Raw genomic sequence first — 15451 nt, 5'->3', positions numbered from 1 at the left:
ATTCTCTCATGCTGCACCTCTTGCCTAACCCCACTCCTGAAAAACTTTCTTAGTATCTTACCTCAATTTCTCCTGCTACAATTTCAGATCATTTTCTCCGGCTCCAGACCTGGAGAGATGGTCAGCAGGTGAGTGGTTCTTAAATCATGCCAATCATATGTGTTCATATGTCAGTAAATCTCAGGGTGGGGGGTGGAAAGACTCACGCTTTCCTAGAAACACTGAATTACCAGGAAAATTACCTAGGGTAGCTGGAAGGTGAGATGGACTTTGACTGGTGCAGGGCGTGGCTTGTTTGCTCATGGGGAGGAGGAAGGTCTTGGGCCTTTGATGTCGATATGACAGGAAATGAGACTCAACTAAGAATGGACATCCTAGAACCCCAGCTTATGGAATCCCAAGATCCAGGTGTCACAGAACAATGGCACCCACTCAAGATGCTGGAACATCAACTGCCCACCCCATTTTCTAAGTTCCCTCCAGTCAGGCTAGTCTTGGCATTGAGGGAGCCCCCAAGGGGTGCCACTAATAAGGGCTGTCACTTGAAACTTTTAAGGGTCCAAGATGCTTGTTGAAAACCTCATTTCAGAGCCTCCTCCCTCAATCCCACTTTGCCACTGTTTGCTGTGGGTTGTGTGATATTGTGAGATATATAAATATATATATATAAAATTAGTCTTGGCACAGAGCTCCTAAAACCCTTGAACAAATGATCCTTAACTTATGATGGGGTTACGTCCCAGTGAATTCACTGAAGTCAGAAATATTGTAAGGTGAAAGTGTACTCAATACTCCAGTAAACCCATCTTAAAGTAAAAAATTTTAAGTTGAATCATCTTAATTCCAGATGCACCTCAACTACCACATGGTTATGTTCTGATTAATGTATCTTTTATTATTTATAATAAGCCCTTTTCAACCATACCAGGGTTTATGCTAATGAGGTGACTCTTGGAGGAAGAATGGGGGCTGGTTGGCAGAAGAACCACGTGATTAGAGCGTGGGAACTTTCTTTCTTTTCTTTTTTTTTTGAGACAGAGTTTCACTCTTTTTGCCCAAGCTGGAGTGTAATGGCACTATCTCAGCTCACTGCAACCTCTGCCTCCCAAGTTCAAGCGATTTTCCTGCCTCATCCTCCCGAGTAGCTGGGATTACAGGTGCACACCACCATGCCCAGCTAATATTTTGTATTTTTAATAGAGACGGGGTTTTACCATGTTGGCCAGGCTGGTCTCGAACTCCTGACCTCAGGTTATCTGCCTGCCTTGGCCTCCTAAAATGCTGGGATTTCAGGTGTGAGCCACCACGCCCGGCCAGTTGGAACTTTCAGTCTCACCTCTGACCTCTGGGGAGGGGAGAGGAGCCCAGGGACTGAGTTAATCACCAACAGCCAGTGATTTGATCAATCATACCTACGTAATGGAACCTCTGTAAGATCCTGAACAAGGAGGTTTGGAGAGATTCCAGGTTGGTGAGTGCATCCACACGCTGGGAGGGTGGCATATCCCACACTCCACTGGGGACAGAAGCTCCTGTGCTCAGGATCCTCCCAGAACTTGCCCTTCATCTGGCTGTGAAATCACCATGATCCTGGTGATTTCAAAGACTATGTACATGATCATTTAACACCAAGGTCTTTCAGTTCCTTGTCCTACTCACATCCAGTGACCTTTGCTTTTGCCACCCACCCTAGTGGCCACTCTCTTGACCTTGTCAGGATTCAGATTTCACCACCTGAAATTACAAATCTAGGCATTGTACTCACTTATAGTTATCTTCCTAAGCCATTTCTGACAATGTCTGTTTTTTAACCTTCAATCCTTGACCCCTCCACAATCTACGTTCCTGTCATATCTCATGAAATTATATAAGAAACAAAAATGTGGACAGATTAAGTAACCTGCCCAAGGCCACAGTGGTGTAAACATAGAGCTGGAATTCAGATCTGGATGTCTGTCATCCCAGCCCACAGGCTTCATTACCATAAAATGTCATCTCTCTCTATATATACCTTTTCTTTCTCTTAGAAAGAATTCAGTAAAAGCTTGATAAATGGATGGGTTAATGGACAGATGGACAGATAGATTGATAATTAGATGTATGGATAGACAGATAAAGAAACAGCACTCTGTACCAACTTATAGTATTGATTATATAGTTACTTCTACTAGTTACTTAGGTACTTTTCTTGATTTTCCTACTGGCTTATTGAGCAACTTGAAGGCAGAAATCCACTGTATTTAACTAGCAGTAGCTTGAGAATGTTTCAAATGTAGAAACCATAAAAGGAAAGAAAGATAAATTCAGCCACATTAAAAAAGACCTGCATGGGGGAAAAAACCATAAGTACAATGTCAAGAGACAAATGACGAAATACCAATGGAAGAAGAAAAATATTTACAACTGCCATCAAAATCAAAGGGCTAATTACCCTTTATATACAGCTCTTACAAATAAGAATTTATCAATTACCAAGAAGAAAATTGGGCAGAGGTATCTCAGCAGACATTTCATAGAAAAAGTAATACCAAATGTCTCTAAAGCATATTAAAAGATAATCTCAATCTCATGGAGAAAATACAAATTAAAATAACACTGACATACTATTTTTCCTATCAGATTGACAGATATCCAAACATTTGGTAACACAGTGTTGGTAAGTGTGTGAGGAAATAGGCACTCCCATACACTGCTGATGGGAATGCCAATTAGTACTCCTCCTTTAGAGGAGTAGGAATTTGAGAATTTCCTCCAAGATTACAAATGTACATTCTCTTTGAGCCAGCAATTCTGATGTTAGAAATTTTACATATATACTCATGCATATGTGAAATAATATATGCATATACGTATTGCATCAATGTTTTAGAAACATTTGCTTCAAATTTTAGAAAAAAACCAAATGTTCATCAATGGAAGTTAAGCTAAATAAACTAGCTACATTCATACAATAGAACACTGTGCAGCCATTAGCAGGGGGTGGGGTGTGGAAGGGAACGTTTGCTATTGGAATAATCTCCAACATAAATTGATACATTAAAAAAAAAGCTTGGCCAGGCATGGTGGCTCACGCCTGTAATCCCAACACTTTGGGAGGCCGAGACAGGTGGATCACGAGGTCAGGAGATTGAGACCATCCTGGCTAACATGGTGAAACCCCGTCTTATTAGCCGGGTGTGGTGGCGGGTGCCTGTAGTCCCAGCTACAGTCTCCCATTCGGGAGGCTGACGTAGGAGAATGGACTCGGGAGGTGGAGCTTGCAGTGAGCCGAGATCGCGCCACTGTACTCCAGCCTGGATGACAGAGCCAGACTCTGTCTCGAAAAAAAAAAAAATAAAGCTTGATGGTGCCCATCTCATATCAGCCAGGAACAAAGCAACCCCCTGTTTATCCCAGCTTGGCTTCTGGTCTGTGCCCATGCCTGGTTTATGCTTTGGACACATAGATTACTGATGTTAAAAAATAAAAATAAATTAAATTTAAAAGCAAGGTACAGAACACTGTGTATAATATGCTATTATTTGCACAAATTGGGGAAGAATAAATACATTCTTACTTGCTTTTTATGCAAAGAACATCTCTGGAAGAATACATCAATGAACTAGTAAATGTTGCTTCTGGAGAGAGAAACTAGACGTGTGGAAACCAGGGGCAAGAAGGAGAATTTTCCCTGTGTTTTTAAAATTTTGAGCCAGTAAATATGCCATCTATCTCAACAATTACCTAAATTTTAAAATGTTTAAGAAGAGGATGGTCAGAATGAAAGGAATTCTGGACTAGTCAAAGAGTCTGGATTATGGTCCTAATTGTGGAGATTTGTAGCTTCATGTTCAGGGGCAGCCACAAATTCAGCCTCCTTTACAGGAAAATGGAAGAAATGTCAAAGCTGGAAATGGATGTGCTTCATAAACTACAAACTACTGCCAATTGTCAGGGTCCTTATTTCCCTGAGTCAGCCTATTCAGCATAGCTCCTTGAATATATTAGGTGCTCAGTAACTGTTTTAAAGGAGTGATCTTATCTAATTTCTCCTGCTCTAAAAATACTGGAGCCAAGAGTCAGGTGATTTTTGTCTTCTCCCTCTCCTTTATGACTCTTAATTGCCTCTGTTTTAACATTTCCCAGCAGAAAAGACCTACCGCCTACCTCTTTCACACAGCTGCTCCAAACCCTTCACATCAGTGGAAGCCCAGCTCAAGTCCCAGTTTCCTGAATGAAAGTTTCCTAACAAGTCAGTCTTCATTCTGATGAATGGGGGCTGAGACCTAGCCCACAGGTTGCTTGCCAAGCTGTGGGCTCTGGCTCAGGGCAGCAATGGCCCCAAGAAAGTGAACTGATCCATCCTAATTTGCACAAAGGTGTCAGAGGGGCCTGCAGGTTCTACATGGATCTCTGTTTCCTAAATCACTGTCTCATTTATTACCATTTGATTTTTGCCAACTTCCCTGGCTTTGTTGGCTCATATTTAGCTTCATGAGGGATAGGACTATGTCTTTCTGTCTTTCCATACTCTCCTATGCCTAGCCCACGGCTGGGCACCTTAAACCACTCTCTAAGGGTCTCCAACTAAGTCCTAAACTCAAATCTCAGAGATATTTTCTCAGTTCATATCCAAACTGATGACTCAAACCTTAGATCATCAGCAGTCCCCTCCTTAAAATTCTCCTCTCCACTGGCTCCTGGGTTCCCTCTCACTTATTTGATCATCCATAAAAGGAGATCTACTCTATTTTAGTGCAGCGAGGTGGAGCTACGTGGACTTCACAGGCGGAGTGGCCGGATTCAGATTCCCATTCTTCCGATGCACGGTTGTTAGCACTATGCAGATCCTGTAACCTCCCTGAGACCCGATGCCAGCTTGGTATTGATATCCCTATTGAGTTTAAACTTCTGTGCATTCTTAAATGTTCCATCACCACCTCAAGTTCAATGTACCTTCTAATTATTCTTGCCTGGATTATCTGCCACCCTCCCCAGAACAGGCAATGAACAGGGTCATTCAGCTGTTTTCGGCAGCTGTCACTTGGTGGGCAGTAGGTGGCGCTGTCTTTCAAGACAGGACACCGCCTCTCTTCACCGCCGGCAGGTGGAGCATTGTTGCCAAGACTCTAGGGCACTGGGATATTTCGTTTTTTAAATGGTGGCTTAAAAACTGGTAGCATAATTCCTCAGGGCAAGAAACATCTGGCTGTGGAAAGCTAGCCGTGAAATATGTAGATTGGAGATGGAAGGAGAGAGAAGGGAAGGGGAGCATAAAACTCTAAGAGGAAGAGGTGTGGCCCAAGAGAGATAGAGCCTGCAGGGCTGCAGAAGGCAGGCGACCAAGGAGGAAAGTTTACCAGTGAGAAATGTCTTGGGCAGAAATAGTGAAGGAATGTTTAAGAACAGAAATGCCTAATATTGAACCTTAAGTTGTCTGCTCTAAGATTGTGTCCTCTGATGAAACCTGTCCTCTAGCTTAGCACTCAATACTTTTTATCCCTAGACTTCCAGGAATCAAGCAGTCAATCTATCGTGCACAGTGACTTGAGTAAGAGGAAATTTAGAGAAATCGCAGGAAAGGTGCTATGCTCTATGTTTGATGATGCAATTCTCAGAAAAACAGGGTTGGGGAGGAGCAGGGCTTCAAGATCTGAGATTCAGAAGGCATGGGGGACTCAACAGAGCCCCTGGGAGCTGCTGGTGAAAGCAACAAGTTATTGGTAGAAACCTCTGAATTCCACCCAATGGCGTGGAGGAAACAACCTCCAATACAGCATGACCTCACTTATACTCGGAGTGTAAAAAAGTTAACTCGTAGAAGCAGACAGTATTAATACAATGGTGGTTACCAAAGTCTGGGCGTTGGGGGCACGGGGACGGGTTGGTCAAAGGTTACAAAGTTTCAGTTACTTCAAGGAGGAATACTTCAAGAGATCTATTGTACCTTCTGGTGATTTGTTAGTAATGATACACTGTGTTCTTGAAAATTGCTAAGAGAGTAGATTTTAAGTGTTCTCACCACAAAACAAGAAAACCAAATAAACAAAACTAAAACAGCCTGAAATGTATTGAGGCTATTAGGCATTCACCTGGTTGTTACGGAATCCTTATTTCAAGTCCTACAAAACAGCTGCTTCTTTGAATCACAGCCAGATGGACCAGTGTGAACATTACAGATGGCGAGGTTGTAGAAAGCAATGAATCCACCCCGAGTGGAATGCGTATGAGGGGCTGGCTTACAGTAAATACTTAACTGGACACACCTATTTCAACAAAAGGATAGGGTTACACAATCAGCCACTTCCCTATAATAGGGGAATTTATGAGCTTCCAACTCCAAACTGAGGCACAGGGAAGAATCAAAAAGGGTAAGCAAATGCAGAGAGTGATGTTCAGTGAGACAGACAGTACAAGTCAGCCTGAAGTGGGACCCCAGTGGAGAGACTTCAGGGACAATCCTGTTGCAGTCGTGAAGTGTGCAGAGGAAGCTCTGCCATTAAGTTCATCCTTTGCACTGGTCCTTTCCAAGACCCTGGAATTCCAAGCAATGTGTTCAGTATGGTCATGCTAAGCGTTTTGTAAAATTTGCGAAAGTAACATATTTTAACCACAGTTAGGATTACTGTCTCCTTCCACGTCAACTTCCCTCTGTCACAGTTTCTCTTGTATCAGGTAGCATTTGGGGGATCTAGCTAAGGGGAAATTAAGTTGGGATTACATTGTTTGAGCTTACTAGGACATGTGGTTCATAAACACTTTCATGTATAGTCAAGTTATTGCTACCCATCTCAGTGTAGAAGTGGCTTACAGGAACCACCACCCACTGAGAGAACTCACCTGACATCAGAGACTAAAGTGAAAGGTCAGAGATCTATCACAATAAGAATGTGTGCTGTGACATGAGGCACCAGAAGTCTGTGGACAGTGAAGCCAATAAACCCTTTTAACCTCTAGATGTAGAAAATTATAAGCGTAGTACTCAGTCTCATCAAAGTCTAGTCAAAATGGAAGTTCTTTTCTTTAGGAATATACTTATTAATTATACATATACAATTATACATACATCATGAAATAAAATGATCTCTTACATATTTGCACATGAAATTAATAGAAGTTATTCTGACATCAAAAAGGGAATTGGAAGAAGAAAAAAAAAATTGGTTCCAGCCAAAACCAGCAATTTATTGAAGGGAAGGGATACATTTTAGATAGAACAGATGCCTAGATTATTTGACAATCACTTGATGAAGAATGAACCGCATAAACACATTAAAACTTTAAAAAATTGTTGTTTTGGCATAAAATATTGACATCTACAAACAATTTCATACTACACATTTACAACAAGGACTTAACAAAAAACAGGCCAGTGACTTTTAGCAACTTAAAAAAGTATTTAAGATTAGTCACAGCCCAGGAAAACTTGAAATGCCCTGAAATCTCAGGCTTACATAGGAAACTCTTCACAGAGGCTTCTCCAAAATCAATAGCACTAAAAATTTGCATAATATTACCGATAATGATTGTGAAACGGATATTAACGTTTCTAAACTTTCAATAAAAACTTTTTTTGCTTAACTATGCTAGACGAAATACCAAATTATTCATTCTCACCCAGGAAAATACATTACAAAAGTGTTGTGAAATGAAGAGGGAATCAAAAAATATGAAGGGGAAAATATAAGGGTGGTTCAAGCAGTTATTAGAACTTTTTTTGGATTTTTTTATGTTTGTGATATGTCAATTTTTAAACATTTGTCATTTGCTGTCACTGCTTTTCCTCATTCTAAGTCATATTTGCTTTTATTCTTAATTTTGTCAAATTTTGTATCCTTTTTCTTTTCTTTCTTTTTTTTTTGAGACGGAGTCTTGCTCTGTCGCCAGGCCTGAGTGCAGTGGCACGATCTTGGTTCACTGCCTCACTGCAGCCTCCGCCTCCCTGGTTCAAGGGATTCTCCCGGCTCAGCCGCCCGAGTAGCTGGGATTACAGGCACACGCCACTACGCCCAGCTAATTTTTTGTATTTTTAGTAGAGACGGGGTTTCACCATGTTGGCCAGAATGGTCTCGATCTCCTGACCTCGTGATCCACCCACCTCGGCCACCCACAGTACTGGGATTGCAGGCGTGAGCCACCGCACCCAGCTGTATCCTTTTTCTTGAAAAGGTCCAACACTGTGTAAGCTTTCAAGCCCCACAAACCTGGGCCATCTCCCTGCCCCAGGAGAGTTCTCCGGCAGTGGGAGTGGTCCAGACAGGCTCCCCAGATAGGGCCGGTTTCCAACAGGAGCCCTAAGGGGAGCTGAACCGGAAAACAAGTCTCTTAGTAGCGCTGGTCCTAAGTGTCAGGGCTCAGTGGATAGAGGAGGAACAGGTGAGAAGCAGAGCCCCCGCCCAGTCCCCAGGGGTCCCCTTGGAAGCTCTGCTGAAGGTTCGTAACCATCCTGAGGGGCTGCGGCTCCGGGGCTCAGGCCGTTTTGAGTTCCTATCTTTGAGGCGGCTCCAGAATTCCAGGGGCAAGGCTTGCGCTCTGTCGTTTGCAGAAGACCGTTGCCAACTGACATCTGGGCCCTTGGGTGTTTCCAGCCCCACCTCCTCTCAGCCTTTCTTGTAACTAACCTGATCGAATGTGTGAGTTGGGATTTCTTTTAAAAGCCCACCTCAACTGAAATGGGGACAGTATAATCAGGGTTCCCGCTCCCCCCACCTTCACCTCAATCGGTTGCTTTTCAAATACAGTTTTTCTAAAACGCCGCCAGTCACCCGGGCGTGAGGGCGCGCGTCCGGCGTTCCTGGGCGCTCACCCCGTGGTCCGCGCCCTAACCTCCCTAACGTTCCCCGACGGCCGTCCGAGCAGCCCCACTCTTCGCCCGGTCACTGATGCAGAGGCTGTCAGGCCTCTCTGAGTACGAAGCCCATCACAGCACCTGGGCCCGCAGCCAGCGCCGGGCTGTCCGCTTCCCACCCCAAGGCGGTCCTCTCGAGTCCCCACACCACCTCCTTCGGATCCCTCCTCAGCCTGCGGACTTCGGGTCGCTGGCTCCTCACTTGGGTCCTGTGCACCTCGGGCTTCTCACAGAGTAGCCGTCTCCATTCTACGGATAGGGAAACAGAGGCCCAGAGCCCCGAAAGTCGTACGCCCAAAGGCCCCTGAGAGTGGTCTCCAAATGCTAGTACTGTGGCTCTGGAAAGATTTACATTTTATTTCCTGCAACAAAGGCAGCCTCTGAGAACTGGCCTCCAAGCCTTTTCCGTGCAGACCCCCAATCCTTCAAGTCACCACAGACCAATTAGGTTGACAAAAGCTCTAAGAACAGTACACTCCAAACCAATGGAATAAAAAAATTTCGTTTAGTTGAGCCTGCAGAACTCTTAGCTGGCTTACAGATTTCTAAGGCAGCATTTGGCACCTCTGTTTTCTGTTTGGCTTCTCTTTCGGCCTCTAGAGCTGACTGCAGCTCCAATCTCCTTGTCACATCCTGGTCTGCAAACTGAGACCTCACAGGGGCCTTTACGCCATAGGGCAACTCCTTATGCCATTGTCACACTGAAGCTAGAATTCTCAAACCTGGAGCACTTAGGTGTCTGCATTTTAGAGGTCCCAGCCTGAATATATGCACAAGCACGCTTTTTGTTTCTGAGCCCAGTGAAGAGGACTGCTCTGACTCCAGCTCTTCTGAAATATTAGATGTGTAAAATGCAAGGTTCTCTTCCAGCCCTGACTGGAGGTGATGCAGCGATGTGTGTATGCAAGAAAAGTCCGTGCAGACTTCATACAGACTTTACTACTATAGAAAAGAGAATCTTTCTGAAAGCTAAGGCCCCAGAGAAGAGCAAACTACTGAAAAACTAAGGCCTGCATCAGAAGGGCTTCTGCTTACATTAATGGACTAAGTAATTCAGACCAAGCCTCCATTTGAAGACAACTAAAAATGCTGGGTAAAATATGTTTAAGTATCTTACTTAAATATTCAAAGGTTAGTGAGGAATTGCTGGGCCAAAATTTGGGAAAGGAAAGGAACATGGAGGTGAGCCTGCAACTGGGGTTGCTTCTGTCCGGGAGCATTTGCTGAAGAGAGTTTAAGAATCCAAGCTGCATTTTTGGTAGCCTTTAAAGGCTTAAAGGGAATAGAAATGGTGTCCCAAGCCCAGATAATCTCAAGTAACCACTGAACTTGTTTAAAGTGACTCTAAACTGCTAGTGTCAAAAGCAATCATTGTGGGAAGAAGGTAACAGCATCCTAGGCCTCAAATGCATCTAGCAAACAAGCAAAAATAATCAAGTCCCAGAGAGGCGAGATTGCAGAAATAGGCCAGGTGCAGTGGCTCATGCCTGTCATCCCAGCACTTTGGGAGGCTGAGGCTGGGGGATTACTTGAGCTCATGAGTTCGAGACCAGCCTGCACAACATGGTGAAACTCTGTCTCTACAAAAAATGCAAAAGTTAGCCGGACGTGGTGGTGCACACCTGTAGTCCCAGCTACTAGGTTGGCTGAAGTGGATGGATGGCTTGCGCCTGGGAAGCAGAGGTTGCAATGAGCTGAGATCACACCACTGTACTCCAGCCTGGGCTGTAGAGCCAGACCTTGTCTCAAAAAGAAAAGAAAAGAAAAAAAAAAAAAAACAGACAACAGAATCAGGGCTTCCAGACTCTGGGGTTATTGGGCATAGACTGTATAACAATGTATATGCTATCTTCAAAAGGATAAAAGCCATGCATGAAACATTTGGCAGAGAGCTAGAAATTATAGCAAGTGACATAGCAGATTTTTTTGGGGAAAAGGAAATCTAGATTGAGACAGTGAAGGGCACTAGAGTTATGAAGTCATGGAAACTCAAGTATGGTGGCTGTGTTGGTCAATCTGTGAGCTTAGAAAGAATTAAACATGAGAGGCTATGTGACCACAGAGAGAAACGGAAAGAATAGCTTCCTATTTTTCAGTTGAGTTTTTTGCTACTACAGAATTACATAACCAAAAATAGATGATTTTAACTATGTAACTTAAAGGGTTATACATTCACTTGGCTCAAAAAATAATATATTAAAATGTATAGATTAAGTAGGACTGTGACCACCTTGCCCTTCTTCGTTCATTCCATCTGCCACTACCCCCATCCCTGGCCCACTGGTACACACTTTTCTTAGTTTTCTGTGTATCCTTTCAATGTTTCTTTATGTAAGTAGAAGTTAAATACAACTATATATAGGTATTTTTCCCTTTTATTAAGCAAAGTTTTGCATACTAAACACTGTTCTGTCACTTTTAACAATGTTGCCTAAAGATTGTCGTCATTGGAATATAGAGAGCACGTATAAAATGGCTGTTTAATATGGCAACTGAAAAATTAGCTGTTTTGTGCCAGGTACCATGGTAAGTGCTGAGGATGTAAAGATGAGAAACCATGGTCATGGGTAAGAGCTTTTATTTTCACAATCTTAAGTGGAAAATTTTTCTAGAGTTTGGCTTTGGGAGGAATTAGACTGCTACCCCTGGGTACTGAATCCCACTGCTTCCCATCCATCTGTAATGTGGACTCACTGGCATGGTTGGCCCGTGTTAGCTGGCTTTGTGCATTGGAGCAGCTGGATGCCAGCCCAGAAGTTTCTGGCAGCCTGGGCCCAGCAGTTCTGTGCCCACTCTGGGCCAGAGCACACTGCTGTCTTGCAGGAGAGAAGGGAGTATCAGCCTTCTACTTCACAGACTCAGCAGAGGCTTGATTTCAGATGTGAGCTGACCTTGAGACAGGACCAGTCTGACTCAGGAATCAACTTTAAGGTTCTGTCAGGTCTCTGTGGAGCTAATAAATGGAGTAGGGGACCATAGGGGCAAAAGGTAGGTCAGACAAGTGGAAGGAGAGGCATCCTCATTTGGAACAAAAGCTGTCTGTTTTTAAAGCCCCCGTAAATGGTTCAATATTTGAAAAGTTTTTTATTTTTTAAAAAGCAATTTTTAAAAACACTCGGGTTAAAAACATTGACTAGGATATTTTACATAAATTAAATAGTGGAAGATTTGAATAAATGTTCTGTATAACTAAAATAGATTTCTTTTCTGAAGAGAACTTCGGACTTTCACCTATACCTGACATTTGGGCCATTGTTCTCCGATTAAAGGTGCAATTTTTATCTATAGAAAAGTCATAATTCAAGATAAAAAAAGGAGCCCTTTTACGATGTTTTTACAATGCCCCACCCTTGTTCCCCCACCCTCCACCACCCAACTACTCCCCAGGAATATCTTTTTTTTTTTTTTTTTTTTTTTCTGGTGAGGAGTCTCACTGTGTCACCAGGCTGGAGTGCAGTGGCGCGATCTCGGCTCACTGCAACCTCTGCCTCCTGGGTTCAAGTGATTCTCCTGCCTCAGCTCCTCGAGTAACTGGGACTACAGGCATGCGCCACTACATCCAGCTAATTTTTGTATTTTAGTAGAGACAAGGTTTCACCATGTTGGCCAAGCTGGTCTTGAACCCCTGACTGCAGGTGATCCTCCCACCTCGGCCTCCCAAAGTGCTGGGATTACAGGCGTAAGCCACCACACCTGGCCCCCAGGAATATCTTATATTAAATACAGGAGTTGATAGGCAGGCTTATCTCTCATTCCCACCCACATCCATCCCTCCTCCCCACCCTCTGATCAGCTGGAAAAATTTGGAAAGATGGAAAAGAGATTAGTCCAGCACAGGGAAAGGGAGGTCAATTGTCACATTGTCAGGAAAAACATACGATGCTCAGTTAAACTTGAATTTCAAGTGTACAACAAGTAATTTTTTAGTCTGTCTCAAATATTGCATTATTCATTGTTTATCTGAAGTTCATATTTAACTGAGTGTCCTGTACTTTTATTTGCTAAATCTGACAACCCTATTTGGCAAATCTGGGTCACAGGGTATCAGGCCGTCTGGAAAAGACAGTCAAGGAATGAAAGATAAGTTTAGATGAAAGGGAAGAGGCCCATGGAGTAGGAGTTGGACTTTATTCTGTAGAAAATGGGGACCAATTGAAGGTGTCAGGTTTTTTTTTAAGTAATATTTATTGTGGGATTTTTTTAAATTGTAAAAGCAAGTATGTTAATTGTACTATATTTGGAAAGTACAGAAAAGTATAAAAGAATATAATTACCCATAATTTCACCAACCAGCAATAACAAGTGTTGGCAACTTGCTGTTAACTGCCTGCAAGTTGATGCTAGCTTTCACCTTCTCAGGCCCATTTTGACAGCTCTATTGAAAACTGGAACCATATCGCCTGCTCTTCATACCCTCTTTCTGCTTTATTTTTTCCTCCATAATACTTATTTCCTCCTTAGAACCTTAATGTGAAAAAAAAATATTTCCTCCTAATGTATGATTCATTTGGTTAACTGATTTACTGCCTGGCTCTCAGTGGGTGGGGCTTCTGTCTACTTTATTCACTGTAATACAAGTGCCTAGAATTATGCCTGACACATAGTAGTAAGTATCCATTGTAATGAACAAATAAGTTATCCTTCTGGTTTCTTTTCTCTGACTATATATGTTTTTGATTACTTCCTTATGTAACCATAATAGATTTGTTGCCCAACAGGCACAGAAAGTCAGTAAGCTGAAACCTGGTTGCAGCAGAGAAAGAGGTTTAATCCTAGGGCCGCCAAATGAGGACATGGAAGGGAACTTCAAATCCATCTCCCCAAATAATTTGGAGCTAGAGATTTTAAAGATTTTGGAGTGGACCAAAGTGATTGGCTGAAGAGTGCAGGGTGAAGTCATGGGACAAGGAGATGAAGAAGCTGTATTATCATGCTGAGAAAACAGTTCCTTTGTGGAGGTCTTAAACTAGCTGTCATCAGCTGTTCTGCTGAAATTCAGGATCTGCTTAAGCAATTCTTTTGAAAAATTTTTTTTAAAAATTAATAATTTTTTTGTAGAGATGGGATCTTGCTTTGTTGCCCAGGCTGGTCTTGAACTCCAGGCTTCAAGCAATCCTCCTGCCTTGGCTGATTCTTATGTCAGAAATCCTATCTATAGCAACAGTGGGGATATGACTGGTCAGTATCTAGTGTTGCGTGACTTTTGGTTTCAAGGAAGTGAGTCAAAGTGCAGCCTGATTAAGGCTTAATTATAACTATATTTCTGTCCAGAATTATTGCTAACCCTGTGAAGATGACTTCACTTAGGGAAAATTTTTAGGCATGAAATTGCTGGGCCAAAAGGTTTTGGGTTCATTTTAAAATAATTTTGGTATATATTGCCCACATACAGTCCAGAGGGGCTAAACTGGCTCACATTGCAGCTGCAGGATTGTGGAGTGCCTGCACTGAAGTTTGCAACACAGGGAAGAGGAGATGAGCACTGCTCCATCCACTAGGAGGTATAAGGGTCAGGACACCCTTTGTGAAGAGCTGGAAACCCAGATCTGGGGTTGTGGGGATGGAAGGTGGGCTCTGCAGTGATATGGGAGTTCATCTGTGTATTCTTTTGCCAGGACCTCCATAACAAAGTACCACAGGCTGGGTGGCTCTAGCAACAGCAATTTATTTTCTCAAAGTTCTGGAGGCTGAAAGTCCAAGATCAAGGTTGTTGCTTGTGAGGCCTCTCTCCTTGGCTTACAGATGGCCGTCTACTCACTGAGTCCTCACCAGGTCTTTCCTCACGTGGAGCATCCCTGGTGCGCCTCTGTGTGTCCAAATCTCCTCTTCTTATGAAGACGCCAGTCAGATTAGATAAAGGTCCACTCTGATGGGCTTATTTTAACTCTGAGGACTAAACTCTGACCTTTTTCCTTCTCTTGCCCAAATTTCTATCTAAGGGGCCTGGGGAGTCATGTCCTACAAACCGTAAAGTCTCATCAGAGGGGTTTTATTTAACCCTATATAATGTAGCCTACTTTCCAAACTGGCTCTGGCATAACATTACGTAACAAATAAGGAAAGAAATCAAAATATTTTAACCCCGTATATATTTCCTTGCCATATCTTGAAATTGCCCTGCAAAGTCGTCTCTTGTGGGGGAAAAATCTACATTCTATAGAGAATCCCCTTTTCCCTTTTTTTCAGGTCCAGGAGATAATCAAGAGTCTGGGCACCCTTTTTGAGTCTAATAAAAAACATTTACAATCTATTCTCTCTGAAGCCTGCTACCTGAAGGCTTCCTCTGCACATTAAGAACTTTGGACTGGGTGCGGTGGCTCACGCCTGTAATCCCAGCACTTTGGGAGGCCGAGGCAGACAGATCACCTGAGGTCGGGAGTTCGAGACCAGCCTGACCAACATGGAGAATTCCCATCTCTACTAAAAATACAAAAAATTAGCCAGGCGAGGTGGTGCATGCCTGTAATGCCAGCTACTTGGGAGGCTGAGTCAGGAGAATGACTGGAACCTGGGAAGCGGAGGTTGTAGTGAGTTGAGATCATGCCATTGCACTGCAGTCTGGGTGACAGAGTGAGACCTTGTCTCGAAAAAAAAAAAAAAAAAAGAGGAACTTTTCTCTCCACA

At 43.1% G+C, this 15451-nt stretch overlaps 1 non-coding gene across 1 annotated transcript; it reads left to right on the top strand.

Moving 5' to 3' along the window:
• Positions 1-3308: 3308 nt before the first annotated feature.
• On the top strand, positions 3309-3445 carry LOC112134060 (small nucleolar RNA SNORA48). Its single transcript, XR_002915644.2, has one exon. It is a non-coding gene; the product is annotated as a small nucleolar RNA SNORA48 (small nucleolar RNA).
• Positions 3446-15451: the final 12006 nt, after the last annotated feature.

Source organism: Pongo abelii, chromosome 5 (assembly GCF_028885655.2).
Source record: "Pongo abelii isolate AG06213 chromosome 5, NHGRI_mPonAbe1-v2.0_pri, whole genome shotgun sequence".
Lineage (NCBI taxonomy): Eukaryota > Metazoa > Chordata > Mammalia > Primates > Hominidae > Pongo > Pongo abelii.
The sequence above is the reverse complement of the archived record's forward strand: the minus strand, read 5'-3'. Positions and strand labels throughout refer to the sequence as shown.